This window comes from Crocuta crocuta, unplaced genomic scaffold, assembly GCF_008692635.1.
Source record: "Crocuta crocuta isolate KB4526 unplaced genomic scaffold, BGI_CrCroc_1.0 scaffold17, whole genome shotgun sequence".
Classification (NCBI taxonomy): Eukaryota; Metazoa; Chordata; class Mammalia; order Carnivora; family Hyaenidae; genus Crocuta; species Crocuta crocuta.
The window spans coordinates 7,007,211-7,031,890 of NW_027532041.1; the positions used below are offsets into that span (position 1 = coordinate 7,007,211).

Sequence of the window (24,680 nt, forward strand, 5' to 3'; positions counted from 1 at the left end):
ACCAACAAACACAAGTGTATGTTTGTTTTTGTTTGGTTTCTCGAAACCGGCCCCTCAAATAAGTGTGTTAGATGTTGGAACTGATTGTCTGGGTGCCACTTTTCATATTATCAGGACAGAGTTATAGGCATTCCCGTCATTTTGAATGTCTCTTTGTGCCTCTTTGCTTTTTCTTAAAACCTACATTGGTACCTGTTTTCACTGAGAAAAATATGAAAAGAATGTTTGCTTTTAGAAAAAGCTAAAAAGCAGGAGCGCCTGGGTGGCTCAGTCGGTTAAGTGTCTGACTTCAGCTCAGGTCATGATCTCACGGTTCGTGGGGTCGAGCCCCGTTTTGGGCTCTGTGCTGAACACTTGCTCAGAGCCTGGGGCCTGCTGTGGATTCTGTGCCTCCTTCTCTCTCTGCCCCTCCCCTGCTCACACTCTGTCTCACTCTGTCTTTCAAAAATAAATAAATTAAAAAAAAAAAAAGAAAAACTAAAAAGCAAAAACAGCAGTGTTTGCTTTGCAGCGAGACAGCCACGATAGAGGCTGTGTGCACCCAGCAGTGAGAGTGGCCCTGACAAGCTCCTTCCCAGGAACCACACCCAGCATCTCAGCATCAAGCTGCCATAGCTTTGAACTGTGTCTGAGACTATCTGTGCTGCATCTAGGTTTATTTTGTGCTTCCATTAGTAGGATTTCCTAAGGTATCAGAAAAGCCTGAGTGAGAGAGGTTATTTTGGGGGTCTAGGAATGCTCAAAATCTTTTCCATGTAAATTAATGGTGATGGCATCTTTGCTTTTCTCCATTCTGGCTTACAGAAGTTTTCAGGGGAGCACTCTGCTTTCAGATAGTGGGAGCAAAGTTTAATCCATGCTAATGACCTCTGGTCATGGTCTTGTGGTCCGTGAGCTCGAGCCCTACATCGGGCTATGTCTGTGCTGACAGCTCAGAGCCTGGAGCCTGCTTTGAATTCTATATCTCCCTCTCTCTCTGCCCCTCCTCTATTTGTGCTCTCTCAAAAATGAATAAATGTTTAAAATGATTAAAACGACAAGGTTCACACTTGCATTTCTATGAATACACCGTATCAATACCCTGTTGATGATACATAGCAAGTAAAACACTTAGTTTTACATTAATTTAGAATGCATTTTACATTCAAGAATATGCTAGCATGTATCATAGAAATATAAGAAAATATTTTCTTTATAATGGAGAGTTTTGAGTGGCACTTTTAAAAATAGTAACACTGGGAAAAACAATAGATTTCTGTAAATTAAGATGAATAATAATTGTGTTAACTGGTAAGGACTGATGAAAAGGAGCATGTATAAAAAGACACAATAATTGCTAAGTTATAAGTTGTCTTAAATAAATCTGTATTCCTACTGGCTCAGCCTGTAGTGAAAACAATAATATGAGATACTTCACACTTGATACTGGCTGAATTTAAACAAGGTAAGAAGACTGAAGAGTTTGTCACAAACCTCTTTCTCCTAAACATCTAAATTTTGGTGTTGCTTAAGGCAGAATCCTAGGTCGCCATCTCTTTTCTGAGTGCTGTCTCCCTTGGTGGCTTCATTCATTCTCAAGATTTGAGGTACCTTCCACAGGCCAGTGAGTACCACATATATATCTGCAGCAAACACGCTTCTCTAACTCTTTTTCTTCCTAGCCCTCCTACACCTCCTTTTTCTCTTAACAGCTTCATTGAGAAGTAATTGACATTAAGTGAATGACCCGTATTTAAAATGTAAAATTTGGTAAATTTTGACCTGTGTATTTGCCCATGAAATCATCACCATAGACAAAATAGTGAACTTAATGATAACTCCCAAAGCTTCATCATACCTTTTCTAACTCATTTAATTTCGCCTACCCCCTTACTAGTCCCTCGACAACCAAAACACTATTTTGTTACTGTGCATTAGTTTACATATTTTAGAATTATGTATAAGTGGAAAGATTTGGTATAATGAATAGAATGTTTCTTTTGTACTTAAAGGGTTTCAGGGCTGTAGCTTTACAATGACAAAACATAAATAAATTTAAACAGCTATTTGACATAATTTTTAAATCTTTTTTTCCCTTTTTTTTACTCATCCTAATTATTCTGTGATTCACTCATGTTGTTGCACTTATCAGTAGTTCATTCCTTCTTATTGCAGAGAAATAGTATTCCATTGTTCTGGTGTTCCATTGTACAAATACACCACAATTCATTTATCCATTCACCTGCTGATGGGCATTTGAGTTGTTTCTAATTTTTGGCTATTCCACATAAAGTGGCTATAAATATTTGTATAAGCTTTGTATGGACATATGTTTTAATTTATCTTGGGTAAATAGTAAGGAATGGAATGGCTTGATCACATGGTAGGCATATGTTAAAAATTGGGGGAAGCCACCAAACTGTTTTCTAATGTGATTATCCCTTTGTTATTCTTATCTCCAGGGTAGGAGAGCTCTAGTTACCCCTCATACTTGTCAACATTTGTTATGGTCAGAATTTTAATTTTAGTTCTAATAAGTATGTACTATTATCTCATTGTAGTTTTAATCCACATATCCCTAATAACATGTGATGTTGAGTCTCTTTTCTGTGTTTATTTCCCACATGCATATTATTTTGGTACATTATCGGTTCACATCATTTGCCTAGTTTTTAATTGGGCTGTGTCTTATTGAGATACAAGTCTATTACCAGATATATGATTTGCATATATTTCTTCCCAGTCTGTGGCTTGTCTTTTTATTCTCTCAGCAGCATCTTTCAAAGAGCAGATGTCTTTACTTTTGGTAAAGTACAATTGACTGATCTTTTGCTTTCTGTATCACATTTTTGGTGTCATGTTTTGAAAATATTTGCCTAAACCGAAGTCATAACAGTTTTTTCCTGTATTTGCTTTCATAAGATTTATAATGCTATGTTCTACACTTAAGTATAAGGTCCATTTTGAATTAATTATTAATAGTATTTTTTTTTTTTTTTTGGTATGAGTTGTGGATCAAAGTTCATTTTTCTGCATCTGGATATCTGATTGTTCCAAAAGCACTTTTGGAAAGATTATCCTTTCTCAACTGAGATGCTTTTCACCTTTGCCAAAAACAAAACAAAACAAACAAACAAAAACCCCACAATTTTCTATATAGCTGTAGGCCTATTTCTGAACTATTTTCTGTTCCATTGATCTATATGTGGGTTTTCATGCCAATACCACACAACTTTCATTAATGTAGCTTATATCCATATTGAAATCAGGGAGTGTTACTCTTACAACTTTTCCCCCCCAAAATGTTTTGAGTATTCTAGGTTTTTGCATTTCCTTATGAATTTTAGAATGATCTCAGTGAAACCCTGCTTATTTTACAATTCTTTTTTTCTCATTCTTTCTTTTTGATAACTTCTATTAATTGCCTTTAAGTTTATTAAGTCTTTTCTTCTGCAATGACTAATCTACTGTTCCTACAATTCACTGTATTTTTCATCTTGGACCTTGTAATTTTCATCTCCAGAAATGTTGTCTTTTATTATATCTTGATCGCTCCTTGAGTTTTTGAAAACATGAAAAACAATTTTATAATAATTAGTATTCTTGACTGCTAATTCTAACATATGTATCATTTCTGTGTCAGTTTCACTGATTGGTTTTGATTCATTTTTTCCTCTATAATGGGTCATCTTTTCCTGATGCTTTGCATGCATCAGTAATTTTTGAATTATTGCCAGGCGTTGTACATTTTACCTTGTTCCTGTTAGATTTTTTTTTTTATTCCTATAATCTTGGGCTTTGTTTTGGGATGCTTTTAAGTTATTTGGAAACCATTTGATTCTCTTAAATCTTTAAAGATGTATTAGGTGATATCAGAGCAGTCTTCAGAGCAATGACCATTTCTGTAGCAAGATGCTTCTGAGTACTTACCTAATGCCGCATCAGTTATAGTCTGGCTGTTGTGTACAGGGCTATTCCTACCTCATGAAAACTCTAAGTTTTATTCCCTCTTATCCTTTCAGATGGTTCTTTCTCAGTGTTCAGGTAATTTCTTCACATACATGTAATTGTCAGTGCTCTCCTGGACATTTAAAGGAGTTCTCTGTAGATTTCCAGAGTTCTCTGTCAGTGCAGGTCTCTTTCCTCTAGTTTTCTGTCCTATGAGCTCTAGCCTTCTTAATTTTCCTATACAGTTAATGCCATCTGCTCAACTCAGGGCTTCTACCAACTTTCCTTTCCCTGTGCCACCTTGTGGGAACTTTCCCAGGGATTTAAATGAAATCATATTAAGACTCAGCTCATATAGAATGTCTTGAAAAAATTATTTTATATATTTGGTTATTGTGTTGTTCCAACTTCATTTTTGTTGGGTGTGGAAGCCTTCTCTAGCTAGCTTCTTGATCTCTCTACTTGGATGATTCACAGCTATCTTAAACTTAAACTCTTCTTTTCCCCTCTCAGTATGCGATACCACCAACCGCAAGTTGCTCAGACTTAAATCTGAAAACGATTCTTGATTTCTCCTTCCTCTTCAAGACCAATACCCAATCCTTTAGCAAATCATAGATTATACTTCCATAGTATACCTTAAATGTATATTCATTTCTGTCCATCTCTACTCTGTCATCCCAGTTGAGGGTACAGTCATCTTTCATTGAGATTACTGTAATAGTCTCCTAACTAGTCTCCTTATTCCTTCCTTTGCGTCCTCTTTACCCCATCATAACAATTTATTATATAGAGGTTTTGTTAACTTTTAAAACTATGGACCAAGTCAAATCATACTTTTAAAATTCTTTTGGGGCACCTGGGTGGCTCAGTAGGTTAGGGGTCCAATTTCAGTTCAGGTCATGATCTCACAATTTGTGAGTTGAAGCCCTGTGTCGGGTTCTGTGCTGACAGCTCAGAGCCCGGAGCCTGTTTTGGATTCTGTGTTTCCCTCTCTGTCTACCCTTCCCCGCTCATGGGAAAAGTGGCAATTCTAGGTGACCAGGGAAGGCCTCACTGAAAAGATGACAAAAAGTAAGAGAGGGCTCCATGTAAATATCTGGGCAATAGCTTTTCTATTAGAGTAAACAGCACATGCTCTGAGGTAGGAGCATGCCAGGAATATTTTAGAGGCAGCAAGGAGGTCAGAGGGGCTAGAGTAGAGTGACCAAGTGGAAGGAACTATAAGGTGAAGTTAAAAAAAAAAAAAAAAGTACAGAATGATAGATGGTATTGGCTTTATACAGCATTGTAAGTACTTTGGCTTTTGCTCTTTGAAATAAGAGGCCATTGGCAGGTTTTTCCAGAACAATGATATAATACGATACATTTTAAAGGATCATTTTGGTTTCTGTGTTGAAAATAGACTAAAGGGGCAAAGGTTGAAGCAGTGAGACTACTTAAAAGACTATTTTAGTATTGTATGCAAAATGAAGATGGCTTGAACCAGGAAGGTGTTAGTGAAGGTGGTCAAACACAGTGAGATTCTGGATATATATTGAAGCTGGAGCTGACAGGATTTGCATTAGGTTTGATATGGGTATGAAAGAAAGTCAGGAATGACTCCTAGAGTTTTTGTTCTGATCAGCTAGCAAGGTGGATTTGCCTTAACCAAGATAGGAAGATAAAAGAGCAGCTCTTAGAGGCGAGGGTCAGGAGTTTGGACATGTTGAAGTGGAGATACCTCTACTCAATATTTAGTAGGTACTAAGTGGACAATTTCTTAGTTGGAATTTGGAACCAAGGGAGGGTTCCAGCCTGACTAGATTGCATTAAGAGCTGTGAGGCTGGATGAGATCACTTTAAAAATATATGACTAGAGAAGATGTCTAAGGGCCTTCCGCTGGGGTAGTCCAAGATTACAAGGTCATTCCACAGTTGTGAGTTCAGAAGATTAGTGTTAACATGAAAGCAAGGTGAAGAAAGGAGGAAGTGGTGATCACTATTGTAAAATTTTGCTGCTAGAATAAGTGAGAAGAAACTGAACACTAACCAGTGTGTGTGGCAATGTGGGGGTCCTTGGTGGTCTTAGAAATGGCAATTGCAGTAAAATGGTTGGGGCCAAAGCTCAAGTGAAGTCAACTTAAGAAAAATGGCAAAGGATATGAATATGGGCCCTTTGATTTTAAATGTTAGTGTCATTTAGAAGGTCCTTATTCTTGACAAAAACAAAATCCATGCAGCTAGCTCCTTTCTGGAGTGTTTTGGCTTACCCACCACTTTAAAGCACATTTTGGGGCCTCTCTTTCTATTTGATTATCATGCATGACCTTCAGAGCTGATTAGCAGTTTTGTCCTTAGGAAAATTCCTCTTTTCTCACACTGTGGAGCTTCCTTGCTCAAATGGAAGAAATGCCTATTTGTGCCATATAGAAAAGTATATGAATAAAATAAAAGAATAGGAATATCCATATATTTCTACATTAGTGTTATTTCTCTGGGTTTCTTTTGTGGATAAAACTTCTCTTCAGAATTGAAAACATCCTAGGCAAATGACAGAAATTAATGCTAAATGTTTTCTACCACAGAGAGAAAAGTTACTGTGTATACGTGTCCACCAGTTTATGTGTGAGAAAGTTGTACATTTTTGCACCTGTTAAGTGAAAAAATTTGTGAGAACAAAAAAGAATGGTTGAAAATGAAATCTCATGTATTTCGTGTGTGTGTGTGTGTGTGTGTAGGTAATACACACACCCCCACACACATAAATGTGTGTATCAGTTTATTTTGAAATAACATCAGATTTACTGAGAAGTTACAAATCCAATACAAAGAGGTTTTCTGAGAGTAAGTTGACCCCAAGTTGTCACATCACCCCCAAACAGTTTAGTGTGTAATTCCAATTAACAAGGCTATTCTTCCCCATTGCCACAGTACAACCATCAAAGCCAGGAAACTAACACTGATACCTTACTACTGTTTAATCCACAGAACCTATTCATGTTTCACCAACCGTCTCAAAAGGATCCAGTTGAAGATACTGTGATAAGTTTCAGTGCTGTTTCTATCTGGCACAGTTCCTTGGTGTTTCCTTGTTTTTGTAACCTAGACATTGGTCAGCTATTGTGTAGACTATTCTTCAGTTTGAGTATGTTTGCAGTTTCTTCAATATTACTGTTAGATTATATCACAGAAGGGATGTTATGTTTTTTGTACCCAGTTACAGGATATTGCATAGCCCACTGCTTTGCTTTATTTATCTCCATACTGGTGATGGAACTTTGATCTGTTGGTTAAGGTTATGTTTGTCAGGTTTCTCCATTGTAAAGTTACTCATTTCCCTTCATAATTTAATCACTATTTGTATGGAGATAATTTGAAACCATGCAAATATCTCATTTCTTATCAAACTTTCATTTATTCATGTTTCTTGGCTGAATTATATAATGGTTGACAAATGGTGATTTTTGAATTCCATCACTCATTCTGCATTTATGAGTTGTAGTCCACTATAAGAAGAACCCGTCTATCCTCCTCATTTAATTATTTATTTATTTTTGTTATTATGAATTCATGGATTCCTATTTTATCCAATGACTTATCATTTGCTAATATCATTACTTCTTTTGATGCTTATCTTGTCCCAGATTTGACCAGTGGGAGTTTATTCTGGCTTCTGTGTATTTCTAGCATGTTCACTGAGGACTTTCTTACTTTCTGGCACAAGAAGGCACATCCTGTACTTTCTATGCCCTGGCCCTGCAATTGGCTTTTTCTCCAAGCGTCTCTGCTTCTTTTTCTAAGGGATGGTATTTAGAAACCAACATCTGGGTGTTAGATGTGTTTATTGTTGCTGGAGTGTCAATGCTCCCAGGTTCTCCTGGCGGAAGCTGTTAAGGAACATATGCATACATATATTTACACTGATTTTGTATTTTTATATCTGTTAATGGATATTGAAAACCTTGCATTTACACTGATACTATAATTCTAATCCAATACCATGAAGTTCATTTCAGTGTTCTCTCTTTTCATGAGGAAATCATATGTATAGTGAAGAGAAACCTGGTTCCCTATACTGATATGATCTCCCCAGTAAGTAAAACCTCCCACCTCCATGCCTCAGTACAGTTGTCCCCTACATAGGCAACTTCCTTATCCTACTCAAGCTCCAACTATGCTCCAGACTGCTGACCACCATCTCTCCTCCTAGTCCACCTCCTAATCCCTTTTGGGCTCTAACACCACAATACCATGCATCATGCTGGGCATTACAGTCCTATCACTCCCTCATCAACTCGTACCTTACTAGGAGAGAAGGAAGCAAGGAGAAAAAGATAAAATGTATTCGTATATAGAATATATTTCATGACCTTTCTAAAAATTTAAATTTAAATTAGTTAACATACAGTGCAATATTGGTTTCAGAAATAGAATTCAGTGATTCATTACTTACCTGTAACACCCAGTGCTCATCACAAGTGCTCACACATCACCCATCTCCTGCCCACTTCCCTCCATCAATCCTCAGTTTGTTCTCTAATGCTAAGAGTCTCTCATGGTTTGTTTCTCTTTCCTCTCCTCCCTTTCCCATATGTTTTCTTCTGTTTTGTTTCTTAAATTCCACATATGCGTGGAATCATATGATATTTGTCTTTCTCTGATTGTCTTATTTTGCTTACCATAATATATTCTAGTTCCACCCACATTATTGCAAATGGCAGGATTTCATTCTTTTTGATGGTTCAGTGATATTCCAGTGTGCGTGCGTGTGTGTGTGTGTGTGTGTGTGTGTATCACATTTTCTTTATCCGTTCATCAGTCAGTGGATCGCTAACAGATGCATGAAAAGATCTTCAATGTCACTCATCATCAGGGAAATACAAATCAAAACTATGATGAGATAGTCCCTCACGTCTCGCATTAGTCAGGTTGGTTAAAATTAACAACACGAGAAACAACAGGTGTTGGTGAGGATGCACAGAAAGGGGACTCTTACACTGCTGGTAGGAATGCAAACTGGTACAGTTACTCTGGAGAACAGTATGAAGGTTCCTCAAAAAGCTATAAAATAGAACCATCCAGGATCTCTTAATGATCTGTTAACATTCTTAATTCCGAATGTTCTCTTTTAATCTACAAGGATGGCAAATTTAGGAAGCTGATGCCATTTTAACTCAGGCCAATCATATGATTACATTTTCCATAGTAAATACAGTAAATGTAATCTCATACGGATATATTTATTCATTCCCAACTCCAAAGTCTTTTTTCAACTAACTTCATGAAATACTTGAGTTTGAATCTTTGTGAGAAAATAAAGATTTTTTTTTTGCCCATTCAGTGTAGAGTTTCACTCAAGTTTCTGATAGTTTTGAGAGGTAGGGCTGTTGGAAAGCCATAGGAGTTTGTACATGAAGTATATTATCTGAGGAGACAGTAACAATTCTCTCAATTTTAGAAATTGTGAAAAAAAATGCCACTCTTCCTTTCTTCCAGAACACTAATATCTCTGACCCTTGATAAATCAAAAGGAAGATCTGGGGATCAGTGGCATTTTGGGTAAGAACACTTATTTATTATTCCTTGTAATTCTGTCTTTATGGTTATTTCCAAGCATAGGTAATTCATTTGCTTTTCCAAAGAATCTTAACATATGTTAATTCTACACATAATACAAAAATGATTCCTGTGACATAACACAATATTTTTAAAGACAGGAATACAATTTTCCATATTTTAACTGAATTTATCATTTTGTTTTATTAATGCCATACATAGTAAATATTTAATAAACTACATTATATGTTTTATATACAAACATATAAGAATATCATATATGCTATGGAAAATCAACATTAAGAGGTGAGCAAATTGTTTAAATAAGGAATTTAAAAAAGGAAGAAGAATTCAGGAGAGTTTAGCTGTTTCTACTTAAAAATTAGGTGATGTTTGTAGGCCAGTGAGAATGCAAATTTTGTTGAACAGTATGGAGACAAGACACATTCTGAGAGATAGGTCAAGGTGGGAAACATAAAGATTGAACCTGGTCCAAGTACTCCTCAAATTTCAGGCAACAGTTCCGAAGCCACTTCTTTCAGAAAGCCTCACCTGAGCCCCCTGCTGGCCTTTGCTTCCTTAGCACCCTGCACTCTGCCATGTCACTTACTAGATCTTTATTTATTACTTAATTCTGATCTTCCTGTAAGCACAGGGCAAGGACCATATCTTTACTCATGAAGCACATCTTGGCAGATGACAGGTGCTGAGCAAATTGATTTTAGTCTGAAAGCAAGAGAAGAATAGTTTGAGAGCAACATGGTTATATATTCAACTATAATGAAACAACCCAGAAAAAGGCTTGGTTAATTTCCTCCATTAAGTTCTTCTAAATAAGATAAAAGGAGAACGGATTGAAAAAAAGTTTCCCAATAAGCAATGAAATTAAATCAGCCAAACTTGAGAACTGTCAGTGGTATTGTAACAGTGTTGTATGATGGCACATGGTAGGTATACTCGTGAACACAGCGTTACATACAAACTTGTTGAATCACTATGTTGTGCACCTGAAACTAATGTAACCCTGTGTGTCAACTGCTTAAATTAAAAAGAACGACTGCAGATGCTAATGCTCAGTGTTCAGGTAATAGTAAATGTTAAAATGAAACAGTGTACAGAAATAAGAGCATCGTGGAATCAGATCATGTTGGTTTGATCACACTGCACTTCTTAGATATGTGATCTTGTGTTGTAATTTGTGTAATCTTCGGTTTCCACATCTTTAAGATGAAGGTCATAATGATCTAATGGCAAGATTGTCATTAGGCTTAAATATGTGCAAAACCTACATATAGTACATTCTCAATAAACACTAAGTGTTCTTATGCCTGCCTCACTTTTCTCATCTCTGTTCCTCATTTGGTTTAAAATGATTGAATTTAGTGCAAGAAAATAAGTCTTCGAGATGGTACTGATGAGTAGTACACAAAAGCTTTCATATTTTGGACTTCTTAAAAAGGGAGTGTGAGGTGCTAGAGGAAACGAACACGGTCTCGCCTTCTGGCTTGTCTTGTGTCTGACACACACTATGTACTACATGTGCAATTTTGCCACCAAATAGACAAATATGAAAATATTCATCTTTTTTTAAAAAACCTCTTGTCACTTTTTTAAATGTGTGCTTTCATATGTCGAAAGATTAAACCAGAACTCAAGAGTGCAGTTCCTGATGAAACATTGAGATTAGGATGAAATTAAAAGTTTGAAGGACTTAAATCTGAAGTACTGAAATAAGCCAGATACGAGCTGGTTGTTAGGTTTGCACTTTCGACATTGCTTGCCAGCTCCAGTTCTGACCCGTTACATAATCATGGTGCAATTACCCTATCTACCATCTAACCCTCACGGGCTCGCTTGATTATTAGAGAGCTCAGGTGTCATTTTTAAAAATTGAGAAACAAATTGGTTTTGTATTTCTGCACTGCCATCACCAAAAAAGCAGTCCACATGCCTTTCGTTAGTCGAACTGTGCGTATAATTTACACATAAGGCTCTCATAGAGTTATCATCCTAGACAGTATGCCTGGGGATAATGTGGAAATTATGTTCTTTTGTGTAACTGGGAAGGTCTCCAAGATGAGTGCCATTTCTTGGAACAGCAGAATTCTGTTCTCACATGAGCTACATGACAGAGGAGTGTTACACAGCTCACCCATGGATGCTGGCAGCCAAGTGACACCCAAACAGAGTTCCGAGCCCGCATTATGTAATTGGAAATCCCTGCAGTGCAATAACTTTTCAATGTGCACAATGATTTAAATTAATGTCTCACTTCTACTCAGGGAGAACGAGGCTGCCAATGATTTCATTTTCTCCCCCTCTCAGTTGAGAGATACAATTTATCTTAGAGGCAATTGTAATGGATGCTTCTGTGTGTCTGGTTTGCAAAGTGAAGGTATGTTTTGCGCTGTCCTTTTGGTTTTTCTGCTTAATCCTCTGATATGTGTGAACTTCATTTCAGTGCTATTTGTGTGCTTATGTGTATGTGTACGTGTGTGTGCATGTGTGTATTTCTGCATTCAGTTGGTGTGAGGTACTACAAAGGTGCCTTGGCTGTTGTGTGTTGCTTTTATGTATTAGGTACGGTTGCTTAGTGGCCGAAATACAGGAGATACTTTTCTAAGGCAGCAGCTAGTCTTCGGGCAGATTCCAAAGATGATGCCATGGGTTATTTTAGAATGATTACTGTTGAATCTGTTTCCTCTGACTCTTTTCCTTTCCTGGTTGTGTTTGTCTTTCTTTAGGCGTCAACTCAAAGATAGTACTGCTCTTTGATCTAATTTTTCATAAGTGATTGTTTATCAAGGGCATTTTCACACTAAAAAGAGCATTTCAACTGACCTTATTTCTTTTGGCTCATTTTCAGTACATGTTTTACAGTAATACGGGACAAGAGCTTTCACCAAAGGGAGATGATACTGCTTATTTAGAAACTGGCATTTTAATTGTTCCCTCATCGAATTCATTGTGTGTAGGAACCCTTAACCCACCATGTGCCTTTGCTTGGATCCCCTAGAACGTTTCAAAAGAAAAATGTCTTTACACGAAAAACAGGCTTGTGCAATCAAAGAGAAGAATATCTGTTTTATGGAAAACCAAGCTCTTGCTCTATCACTTATTAACACATCCAACCCAGCTGCCCTAATCTAAGCTTTCACATTCTCTTCCTTGATCCCAGCAGCAATCCTGTCACCTAACTAGTTTCTCCACAATGACTCTGACCCCCACGAAACTGATCGTACACATAATTCATACTGGATCCTATCGACCCCTTTCTCTTCCAAAAGCAATCACATACCCAGGCTTAAAATTCTTTAGTGGTTTTCCTTTGCACGTAGGATAAGAAAACAGTCTTACCATGGCTTTCAGGGTGTGGCTCAGTCCACCAGCCTGAGCTCATCCCCTCCCTGCCTGCTGCTTCTCTGAGCTCCAGTCTCACTGGCCTTCCTGTAGGCCCGAAAGGGGCCAAGTTCCTTCCGACCCGTACCCAGATCCTTAATTTTGCAGCACAGTAGCTTACACTTCACTTCTTATCCTGTTAACTCTACTCTTCCTTCAAATATTAACTCACTTTTCACTTCCTCAGGGAAGTTCTCCCCATTGACATAATTTGTTCATTTCCTATTAATGTTCTACTCCCATTAGGACTAGATTTTCCTCCTCTATAGTGTTTTTTACGGTTGTAATTTTATATTCATTTTGTGGAGTGATTAATATCCATCTTTTAAAAAACTATTTATTTTGAGAGACAGCACACAAGCATGAGCAAGGGAGGGGCAGATAGATTAGAAGAGAGAATCCCAAGCAGGCTCTGCACTGACCAGGGTACAGAGCCTGTTGCACACACGGCTCAGGCTCATAAAACTGTGAGATCATGACTTGAACTGAAGCCAAGAGTCAGACCCCCAACTGACTGAGCCACCCAGGGGCCCCGTATCCATTTTTCTTAAAACAGGAAAGAAGAGGTTTTTTTTGTTTGTTTGTTTTTGGTAACTGAAGAATGAGCACATGGTTAGCTCAGTTGGTCGAGCATTTGACTTTGGCTCAGGTCATGATCTCATGGTTCATGGGTCTGAACCACATGTAGGGCTCTGTGCTTACAGCTCAGAGCCTGGAGCCTGCTTCTGATTCTGTGTCTCCCTCTCTCTCTGCCCCTCCCCCACTCACACTCTGACTCCCTTTCTCTCAAAAATAAGCATTAAAAAAATGAAGAAATGAAAACTACATACAAGAATTTGGGGGGAAAAAAACCTTAAATTTTTTTTAATGTTTTATTTATTTCCGAGATAGAGAGAGAGACAGCATGAACAGGGGAGGGTCAGAGTGAGAGGGAGATACAGAATCTGAAACAGGCACCAGGCTCTGAGCTGGCAGTCAGCACAGAGCCCGAAGCAGGGCTCAAACCCACGAACTGTGAGATCATGACCTGAGCTGAAGTCGGACGCTTAACTGACTGAGCCACCCAGGCACCCCCTCCCAAAAAAAAACCTTTACTAAGTCTATTGTAGACTAGAAAATATAGTCATTAAGCTAGTAGAGTGCGTTAGAGCTTTTTTAGTGAGTTGATCTTGGCTATCAAGTTCACTAGCTGTGCTTGAAAGCAGGATCACTTAGATTTCATCTGAATTGACTTTGTAGGGCAAGAGCCCCAATTCATAAAAGAAAGTGAGTCTGGGTTGCATTCCCAGTTCCTTGATGTTTACAAATAGAGTTTGGAAAGTGGTCAGCATGTCTGAAATGCCCATATAAGGACATATACAATCATACTGAAACAGCAAACATATTTTAGTTATTACTATGTGGCAGACAGTGTGCTAAGCTCTAAACATTTGATAAGTCGTTCATATCCCTAGGTCTTCTGAGGCCTTGGTACGACTGTTAACTGCTGTTCATAAGTGAAGAAACGGAAACACATTAAGTAATGTACCCACACTCACAAAATTAGCTGACTCTGAGAGGTTTGTAGGATTCAAGACCCCAGCTCCCATATTGCCTTATTAAAAATAATACTATTGGGGCGCCTGGGTGGCTCATTTGGTTAAGCCTGCAACTGTGGCTCAGGTTATGATCTCACAGTTAGTGAGTTTGAACCCTGCATCTGGTTCTGTGCTCACAGCTCAAAGCCTAGAGCCTGCTTTGGATTCTGTGTCTCCATCTCTCTCTCCTTCCCTCTCTTTCTCTCTCTCTCCCTCCCTCCCTCTCCTTCCCCTGCTTGTGCTCTGTCTCTAGCTCTCTCAAAAATAAATAAACATTAAAAAAACAACATTACTAACATCTATGTGTTTTGTCTAGCAAGTATGAGATGAGCATTTTGTGTTTTGCCTGAGAAAGAGGAGTAGGAGATGAAAATGAATCTTTAAGAATAAGTACAGATGTTTTCTCCTCCTCCAATATAAATAGCATCTGTATTATATTTTTAAAAAACCTATGAAAAAAAATTAAAATGATAATCTATTTTATTCTTCCTACTCACTTTTAAAAGTTGTATTGTTTGAATCTGTATACTACAATCTTAGCATTGTCTTTGGCATTAAAATTCAAGGATTATTAGTAATAATAATATATCTTACCTTTATGTGTCATTTTACAGTATATCAGGTATTTTCATTTAGATGCTGAATTTAATTTTCCCAAATATCACCTAGAATAGGAATTGTGATCTCCATTGTAAAGATGTGAAGGTGAGAATTTGGCTCTCAAGCGTAGAGTGGGTGGCTAGGTCAGGCTAGGGCAGGGCTGGCCTCCACATTTTCTGACCCCGAGAGCATATACTGGCAGCGTTATCATAGTGCTTCTCATGTACCTGCCCCCAAATCGCAGGATAATCTGCTTCTGTGATACGGATATTTATCGACAGGACCTGAGTGCTATTCAACATACACTGAAATTCTGTGCTGTGTTGTGTTTTATTTTGTTTTTTCTATCTGAAAATTTAGGTAAAATTCTTTAGACGTGATTTGTTTTATGGAAAAGAGAAAAACTAAGGTGTTTTATTCTTTATTAAAAACGTTTACCCGTCAAGTTGCACACACACATACATTTACATTATATATACTTTATATGTAAGTGTTAGTAATTATTTTATATGACTACAACAGAAGTATAATGGACAACATTTTCCTTAGAGATCATGAGCTTCATGATTTCTAGTAAACAAAAATGATCTCGGAGCGGCTGGGTGGCTCAGTCAGTGGAGTGTTCGATTTTGGCTCAGGTCACGATCTTGCAGGTCGTGGGTCTTTGCCCCATGTTGGGCTCTGTGCTGACAGCTCAAAGCCCGAAGCCTGCTTCGAATTCGGTGTCTCCCTCTCTCTCTGCCCCCCTTTCTCTCAAAATAGATAAACATTTAAAATTTTTTTAAAAAAATTGTCTCAAGCTAAGCTTGATACTACTGGGAAAAACAATACAAACATTTAAATGTACGGTAAAACCATTAAAATAGCATTTTTCTGATAGGTCACATTATTGAGCATTAATGGTAACATTTTTCAAGTAATAATTATTGACTTTCATTTTCTGAAAGTCTATTTTTGAAAAGCTTTCTTTTTGATCTTGTTCTCTTTTTACCAAAGGATTAACATTTTCTTCAGTGTAACATTAGCACAGGAAATTAGTGACAACAGAGTAGGCTGCCAGACCTCAAGACCTCTAAAGGTTTACTTTGAAGACCTTAGAGGGCGCAATGAAATTCTACCAGCATATACCAAAGGGCAGTGCAGATAAACTCAGCACAGACTTCTTCAAGGTTGTTGTTTTCTTCTTATTTGAATAGCCCAAAGTATAATATGATTTAGATTTCCCATCAAGTTTTGATTCATTTTCGATAGTGTATTATATTGCTGTGCTACCACATTGCCTCCCACTGTGGCTAGGAAGATGGGAATTTTTTGAGCAGGCAGAAACAGAATAAAGAAACAATTCAGTACTTTTTCCATTCAAGCATCCCTAGATGTCACCTGACAAGGTCAGCCAGAAATTGTATCAGTCCTTACAGTTGGTTGTCTAAAATCAAAATTACAGGACACAGTGTTCTTAAGTTCTGAGTTGAAGGCTCAAGTGTTGCAACCGACGTTTGTTTCATTTTGCAAAATCCTGCAGTTCCTTTTTAACAGTTTTGGTTTTTATAAAGAAATTTCAGCAGAGACCTAGACAACAGCATATTGTTGGAGTCCTTCCTCAGTAGAGCCGTAAACTTTATTATGTAGCTCACTGTCCACAACTGTGGAAAGGCTTTGCTCTTTGGGGAAGGAGAAAACCCAGATGCTGAGGAGACACATAGCATATAATAGCAGTGAACATGAACTCAGAAAACCTGGGATGGAGTCCCAGGCCTGCCACTTGCTAGCTGTGGCTTTTCACACCTTAAGTTCAGTTAATGATGTGGAACCTACCTAATTCCCAGAGTTATGATGGGGAGTTATGACGAGGTTCTGTAGGAGATAGTTCTGTGAAGCTTTATGCCAGTGTCAGATGGTATCTCCATCATTTCTATCCTTTACACAAGGACTGACAAATTAACAATTCTTTTTTCTTGTTCCCTAATATCAGAGTGGATGGTTACTCAGTTGCAAAGCTAATGTCTCACAAGTGTAGATACGGAAAAACAGAGAATAGCACATAAGTTTGGTCAACCCAGCAATGTTGTTATGGTATTTATGTACTTCCTTGCTGTCTTTGTTTTTTATCTCCAGCCCTTTGTGGTGCTTCAGATAGCTGAGGTTTTGAGAATGGATATCCCTATTACATTACTGAGGGTCAAGGTAAGCTTTATATAGGTGGTGATTAGTTGTTGGTCATGGGTGATTTCCTCATTTTATCTCTCAGAAACTGTCAAGAGTATTTATGATTTTGCTGATCATTAGGTATGGATACCGAAATGCCTTGTGGTGGCCCGATTCTATTGCTATCACTGTTAACATAAATTGTGGTATGTTTTCTAACTTCTTTTGAGTTAGAAAACATAGAAGCCAATGTCATTGAGGGCTGGTAGTGGTGGTGGAATAAACCAGTAACAAGAGGCATCTAATTTTGCTGCCTTTTTGCTCTTAAAAAGACTCATTTGGCATCATAGTTAAGAACACACTTTGTCCATATTTCTTACCTCCACACAGGGATCAAGACCCCTTTCATTCTTGTTCGTTCGTTCTTTCTTTCTTTCTTTCTTTCTTTCTTTCTTTCTTTCTTTCTTTCTTTCTTTCTTTTTTATGATTGACATATGTCTTGAGTACATAATACATTCAAATGATTTAAAAATCAGAAAGTATACCATACACATGAAAAATTATCCTTGGTTCCTGCCTACATGCTTAATTCACACACATCCTTCCCCACCATGGACATGAGCAAGGTAACCCAGGTATAGATTTCTTGTGTACATTCACGGAAATAATCTTTTATACTTATAACCCCATGTAAATATATGAATATATGTTGTTTTTCCTAAACACTCAGTGTCTAAAAATAATACACATAGTTTGCCACACTTATTTTCACTTAACAATGTAAGCTTCTTGAGGCAGTATTCCTGTGATTATGTATATGAAATGATCCCTTTGAAAGGTTGGGTCTCAGAATATACTTCTATAAATTTTTATAGTTTTCCCCAGTGAATTTGGGAAAAGCAAGGTAACTGGTTCTTCCAGAAGTTGAGCATAAAACTGAAAAGAGACAGTACCTTGATGTTTTAAGGATGCTATTTATATACTCCAGTTATGGTACATGGTGTTTGAATCTCATGGAAATCCATTAAGTGTCTTTCTTTCCTATTTCCTAAAGAAAATGATAGGTGTGAATGTATTTATATCTCCTCCAACTCAACACAGTGTAGGTGTAGTGATCTGATGTTTCAAAAAAGCCACTAAGACCTAGTCAAATTTGTCTGTAAGATATATCTAAGAAAAGTCTGGGGCAAAGGTCATGTTCATCAGAGAGCTTGAATACTTAGGCATCGTCTGCTGTTCTCGGTTCTAAGTATGTGTTCTGTGAAGAAAAATCACAAGGTTTCTCTCTGTTGGTCCTAATGTATCCTGCCCATCAGCACATATTTTCAGCAGAGTTTGGCATAATTTCCTTTCACTAAGGACAGAAAATTAAAGTTTAAACACAATTTATAAAATTCATAATTCATATTCCTAACATTAAAAGTATATTATAATTAAATTATTTAATATATTTGAAATATTAAGCTGCTAGAAAGATCACATATTGGTCCTGAATACTGTTTCAGATGGTTTTTAGTTATGTAAATTATTTCTCTCCTGACTGTGTAATTACATGATGGACTGGTTTCTAGGGTATCATATACTTAATGTGAGTTTCTAAAAATGCTTTAATCATATAATTGCTAGTTTATCAAGTAGAAAATATAGGTCTGAGAACACTATCATTATGTCATTATTCTCCACAAAAGACTGTGAAACACACTGAAGACGCCATTATGAGGCAAATAACAGTTTTCTGTCTTGTCTAAATTTGCAAGGATTAAAAAAAAAAAACCAACAGCAAAGAATATGTCTAAAGGTAAAGAGTTTAAAATGTACCAGGCAATTTATCTTGTGTCTCTATCTGTGGAAAATCAGTGCAGACAAAGGAAGTGAGTTGTTAATACTTAGCAGATTAGCTAACGCCAGGAGTGACACTAATATTTAATAAAGATTCACTAAATTCCATGTAAAAGGTCTAAAGGAAATAAAAGAAACCTGAGACTTACCCTTTGCGTTAGAATCTCATTACACTTTTCTCGTGCTTGTTATTATGCAGTGTACTGTGTTCAAGTGTGATCGCGATAGATAATGATTTGTATTCACTGGGTTTATACACAGGAGGAACCCAGACTTGTAATCTGGAATGACTAAGTGGTTAAAGTCAAGTCTAATTTTATAGAACTCAAAGATTTTTTAAAAAGTTCTTTTTTGACTCAGAATCTATTTTCAACAACATCTAGTCAAGTCCAAAGTAAAACTTCTCCATTGGTGGGTTTAGTACGAGAAGACAAGACCCCTCAAAAGCCTCTCTCTTTCTGTCGATGTATATTTGTTACATACACATGCAAATATACACACAGACATGTACATATATACGTTTCCTTGCTCTCCTATTTAAAATGGTGATAGCTACAGCTCTGAGCATGAAGAAAACTAAAGCCAGGATGTTAGCTTTATAGGTAAATGGGGAGGGTGAAGAGATTTCTATGCCGTAAGCTCAAAGTCAGGTGGTTATTCTGTTAATGTTGATTCTGCTGTTGAATCTGCTTCATGATGAATACAACCAGTTGATTTGTATTTTCACGCAATAAGAGTATTTTTTCTGTCATAATCTTTTTTTGTTTGTTTTTTGTGTTTTTTGTTTTGAGAGAGAGAGAGATGGCACAAGTGAGTGAGGGGCAGAGAGAGGGAGAGAGAGAAGTGGGGCTCACCCAAAGTGGGGCTCATGTTTACCCCAGGTGGGGCTCCAATTCAGAAACCATGAGATCATGACCTTGGCCAAAGGCAGATGCTTAACTGACTGAGCCACTCAAGTGCCCTAAAGTCATGGTTTTAAAAAGATTAGTAAATCACTGTTACATTTTGCTGTTTAACCTTTTGTTTTCCCTTCATCTGTTAAAAAGCAACAAAAACTAATGTTTTTTAAAAATGATGAGTTTTAAGAGATCATAGTTTACTGAACTGATAGAAAACCGATTCATTGCTAAGCATGCAGTTCTCTCAAGGAAACCTGAAACTTGACTAGGTCTTTGGTGACTCCGAACTTGCGCTAGCAGCCAGCACGGAGCAGCACCGGAGTCAGAATGTGCTGACCCAGAAAGCGTCAGAATGTGTGGGTTTGAACTCTGGCCCTACCATTTACCTCTCCGTGACTTTGACCAACTTCTTTGTCCTCTCTGTACTTCTGTTTCCCCTTTCATAGTACCCAGATGGTAATAATAGGTACTTCATAGAAGATTAAAGGCCATTTTCTGTGCAGCCTTTTTATTTCAGTGTGGGGCATGTGGTCCACACTGAATGAATGTTAGTTCTTGGTTTTCTTCCTGGTAATCCCTCCTGTTCTCCAGGTTTGTGGCTCGCTCTCTCTCTCTCTCTCGTACCTTCTTCACAAGTCTATGATTGCCTTTTTCAACAAAATAGTCGATACGCAAGATATAATAAAAAAATTTCTTTTTAAGTGTCTCTGCTACTTAATAGCTAGGTAAGCAATCTTAAGAAAGTTCCTTAATTTTTGAGCCTGATTTTCTCATTTGTAGGATTCTCTTTTCTTGAGTGGATCAAATGACATATTAAATGTGAAACTACATTAAAAGCTGCAAATTAGTACAGATTATGGTTAGAAATATGACCTATAAAAAGGTAAAGATACTGTCCTTGTTTATTTCTTTCCTGGAACAGAAGTAACTTTTCTGTTTGAACACATCTTTATTTTGAAAAACTGGAAAATCCAGAAAATCAGGAAGAAGAAAAAAGCCTATATTTCTTCCACTCAAGAGATTTATTATTAACATCTTGATGTAGTTATTTAAGTTTTACTGGAAATTCATTATGTCTTACTTTAATGTTTGCATATTGCTAGTGTACCAACATTAAAATGTAATCAAAGCCATGATTCTTTAAGTTACTATTGTTAATTTCTTTGTAGAATAGACTTACTATATATGTACAATGCAATTTTTTTTCCTTTTTTATGTGTGTGTTTTGTATGCCTTGTAGCATAATATATGCACAGTCTCTACTTTGCACTTTGGGAGGTGAAAAGTTTTAGATGCTAAAAACTGTCACAAGAAGCCATTTTTAGCTTTAATTTAATCATCAAATCAAGTACCCTTTTACTCTGCTGCGTTATAAACAATCAGAATGTTCTGCCCGTAGGTTTATTTGTTGATATGCCTTAGTTGCAGCAAAATTTGTTATGAAAATTTGAGGTTGTGGAAAGGAAGTTGATCAAACCCTTAGCTTCAAGAATGCAGAAATTTGGAACACCCATGAACTAGCATAATCTGGCCAATAATCAGTAAAGCTAATTTATAGACTGATACTGATTTTGAATCTACACATGGTCAAAATGAGTGCAGATGCACCTACTTTGAAATAATTTTAAGTTGGTTAAATCATAGTTTGTTATCAAAATGTCATAACATTACAGCTACTTAAGGACAATTAAAAAATATAAATTGTAGTATAATTTTTGCCAACTACTCTATGCCATTACCAACTAACCGTAATACTATATGAGGACCCAGAAAAAAGAAAAAGAAAAAACCCAGACAAGACAGTGTTTGATAAGGTACAAAAACACAAACCCTCAAAGAAGCACAATAGACCAAAAAATACCCACCCCAAAACAAAAAACCCTACACAGTCTAAAAGAGATGTTCTGTTAAAAGGAAGCCTATAAGACCAGATTTGAGGCAACAGCATCCATACGCATGTGTTATTAGTGACGTTAGTCAGAACTTAAATTTGGGTGGTCACGTGAGCTTACTGTGAATAAACTTATTTTTTTTCATTTGTGAAATATCAGTTACTATATGCTGGAACATCTGCTAGGATCTTGAGATATAAAAACAAAAGACAAAGTTGTTGCCCTCCAACTAACAGTGTAATGATGAAGACAGATACATAGATCATTAAAATGTAACCGAGCAAAAGCAATGAGGGGGTGCTAGGCACAGGTCATTATGATATCCAAGGGAAAGAAAGTGTAGTCAGTCACCCGAGGTAGGGGAGAGGAGTATAGTTTCAGGAAGGATTCCTGGGGAGGTGACTTGGAATTGTACGACTGTGCGGTGCTAGGCAGAGTAGAAGGTGAGAGACCTATAAACCAAGCCATGGAAGTGGCAGACTGCTGGCTTGTTAGTGCTGTGTTTTGGATGCAAATCTGTGTGGCGGGAAGACTGGACAGGTAGGCTGGGAGTAGACATTGTGGAGGCGCACGGTGGCTATGTGCAGATGCTGAGACTTTGTTCTGAAGAGGGAGAGGAAAGTCATTTTAGAGTTTTAAAGCTGAAACTTACATTTTTAAAATTTTTATTTATTTATTTTGAGAGAGAGTGAGTAAGTGGGAGAGGGGCAGAGAGAGGTAGAAACCCAAGCAGGCTCTACACTGTCAGCACAGAGCCTGATGAGGGGGCCTTGAGCCCACAAACCGTGAGATTAGGACCTGAGCTGAAGTCAAGAGTTGGATGTTCAATGGGCTAAGCCACCCAGGTGCCCCCAAACCTGCAATTTACATTGTAGAGAGGTTATCCTGCTATCTCTGTGGAGGACGGAATTGAGGGAAATGATAAATGAAACAAAGAAAATGCTCATTTTCTAGGATGATCTAGAATCTCCTCACAGAACATCTTCAGAAAATTAAGAGTCTGGGGCGCCTGGGTGGCTCAGTCGGTCGAGCATCTGACTTCGGCTCAGGTCATGATCTCACGACTGGTGGGTTGGAGCCCCACGTCGGGCTCTGTGCTGACAGCCAGCTCAGAGCATGGAGCCTGCTTAGGATTCTTTGTCTCCCTGTCTCTCTGACCTTCACCTGCTTGCGCTCTCTCTCTCTCTCTCTCTCTCTCTCTCTCTCTCTCTCTCTCTCGGAAACAAATAAAAACATTGAAAAAATTTTTTAAAAAAATAAAATTAAGTGTCTAAAATAGTTTTGTCCTTTTTTTAATCATATAAAATTTTTTCCTTCCTTGTAGATAGAGAAACTTATGGGGGGCAGAGCCGGGGAGGGGAACACAGTAGTGGGGGAAATAATGAGACTTTGCTCTCGGCCTTTACTTGCAAGCAGGGAAAAATGGTTACTGTGCTCCTTGGGGGCCACAGAGGTGAAAACTGCTTTAACAATTACCACTGGATCATGCCTTTTTTAGAGGCAAAATTTTGATTTGTGTAACTTCTTTAGAGGTCACTCATTTAACTGATTTGGCAATCCAGTTTTTACTTTTTATCATTTATGTTTCCAACATCTATATTGAAAAGCCAGAAACGATAAATTTACAGAATGGTAAACTTAAGGTAGAGGAGTGTAAGATAATAAACACTTTTTTTCACTGACCAAAAAGAATTGTAAACTATCCTATGGCCAAAAAAAAAAAGTAATTGCATAAGAGCAAGTACGAATCCTGTAACAGTTCTCTTTGTTATAAACAAACCAGTTTATATAGAGCCCTAAATTACATGAGCTAAACAGCTAAAATTCTACATCTTTCTCATTATCCATTTCAGTGGTTATGTCAAAATATCCTCCACCTCTCGCCTCCCCTCTCCCCTCCCCTCTCCCCACCATTCCTTTGGTTTTGTGTGGGCACAGAGAGCTTCCGCATATGTCAGTCATTGGGAACTGGCTTTAAAAAGGCTAGAAATGATTAATGATAAACAGTTATTTTACCACATAGATAAAGCACTACCACTAGTATCTTTGTGGATTAGTGGCAGTGATGTTGTTTTACTGAGTATTGGTATAAAGAAGGCAGAGGGAAATGTTCAAGTTTAGATATGATCCCGTCTTTTCTGGCCAATAAAATCTGAGAGAAGAAAAAACCACACGCTCTGAGAGTGAGCAGAAAATGGCCAGTAACTTTGATACAGACAAGTGTAAGGCTGTCCTTATGGAGAATAATTGGAACTTCATTCAGAACTAATGGACATCTTGTAGATGATTTTTTTGGGGGGGGGGGGGGGGNCAAAAGGAAATCCTGGAAGTTATTAGAACACCTCTTTGAGGTCAACCAAAATATTTTTATGAAGTTATTTAAAATTATTTTAACATGTATTTATTTTTGAGAGAGAGAGACAGAGCGTGAGTAAGGGACAGAGCGAGAGCGAGACGCAGAATCCGAAGGATGCTCAGGCTCTGAGCTGTCACCACAGAGCCCAATGCCGGGCTTGGACGCACTAACTGTGAGATCATAACCTGAGCCAAAGTCAGGTACTTAACTGACTGAGCCACCCCGGCACCCCTGAAGTTGCTTTAAAAATGAAATTTTGAAACTTACATTATAAGCTATATTTTGGATGTTTTGCATCAGGAAAGCCAATGAATTACAGAGAATGAGGAGTCACTTCTTATAGCTCCAAGCAAGAAGCTTGAAGACATATAGTTAGTGAAGATTGGAAAGGCCTAAATGTTGTTGGTTCAAACTAAAACTATAAATACATTGCTTAAATGTTTAGGTAAACTTATAACGATACATTGTGGTTAAATTGTTTAAGGAATCCAGGACAACACAACCTTCC

At 37.5% G+C, this 24,680-nt stretch overlaps 1 long non-coding RNA gene across 3 annotated transcripts in view; it reads left to right on the forward strand.

The window, feature by feature from the left end:
* LOC144241732 (uncharacterized) overlaps positions 1–24,680 on the forward strand; it is a 331,611-nt gene that overhangs the window by 6,636 nt on the left and 300,295 nt on the right. For 2 of the 3 annotated variants that reach the window (XR_013338172.1, XR_013338174.1), the window contains exon 2: positions 17,157–17,225. The exons of the other annotated variant lie outside the window; for it this stretch is intronic. This is a non-coding gene — a long non-coding RNA (uncharacterized LOC144241732). The remainder of the gene's footprint in view (positions 1–17,156; positions 17,226–24,680) is intronic. 3 annotated transcript variants of the gene reach the window in all.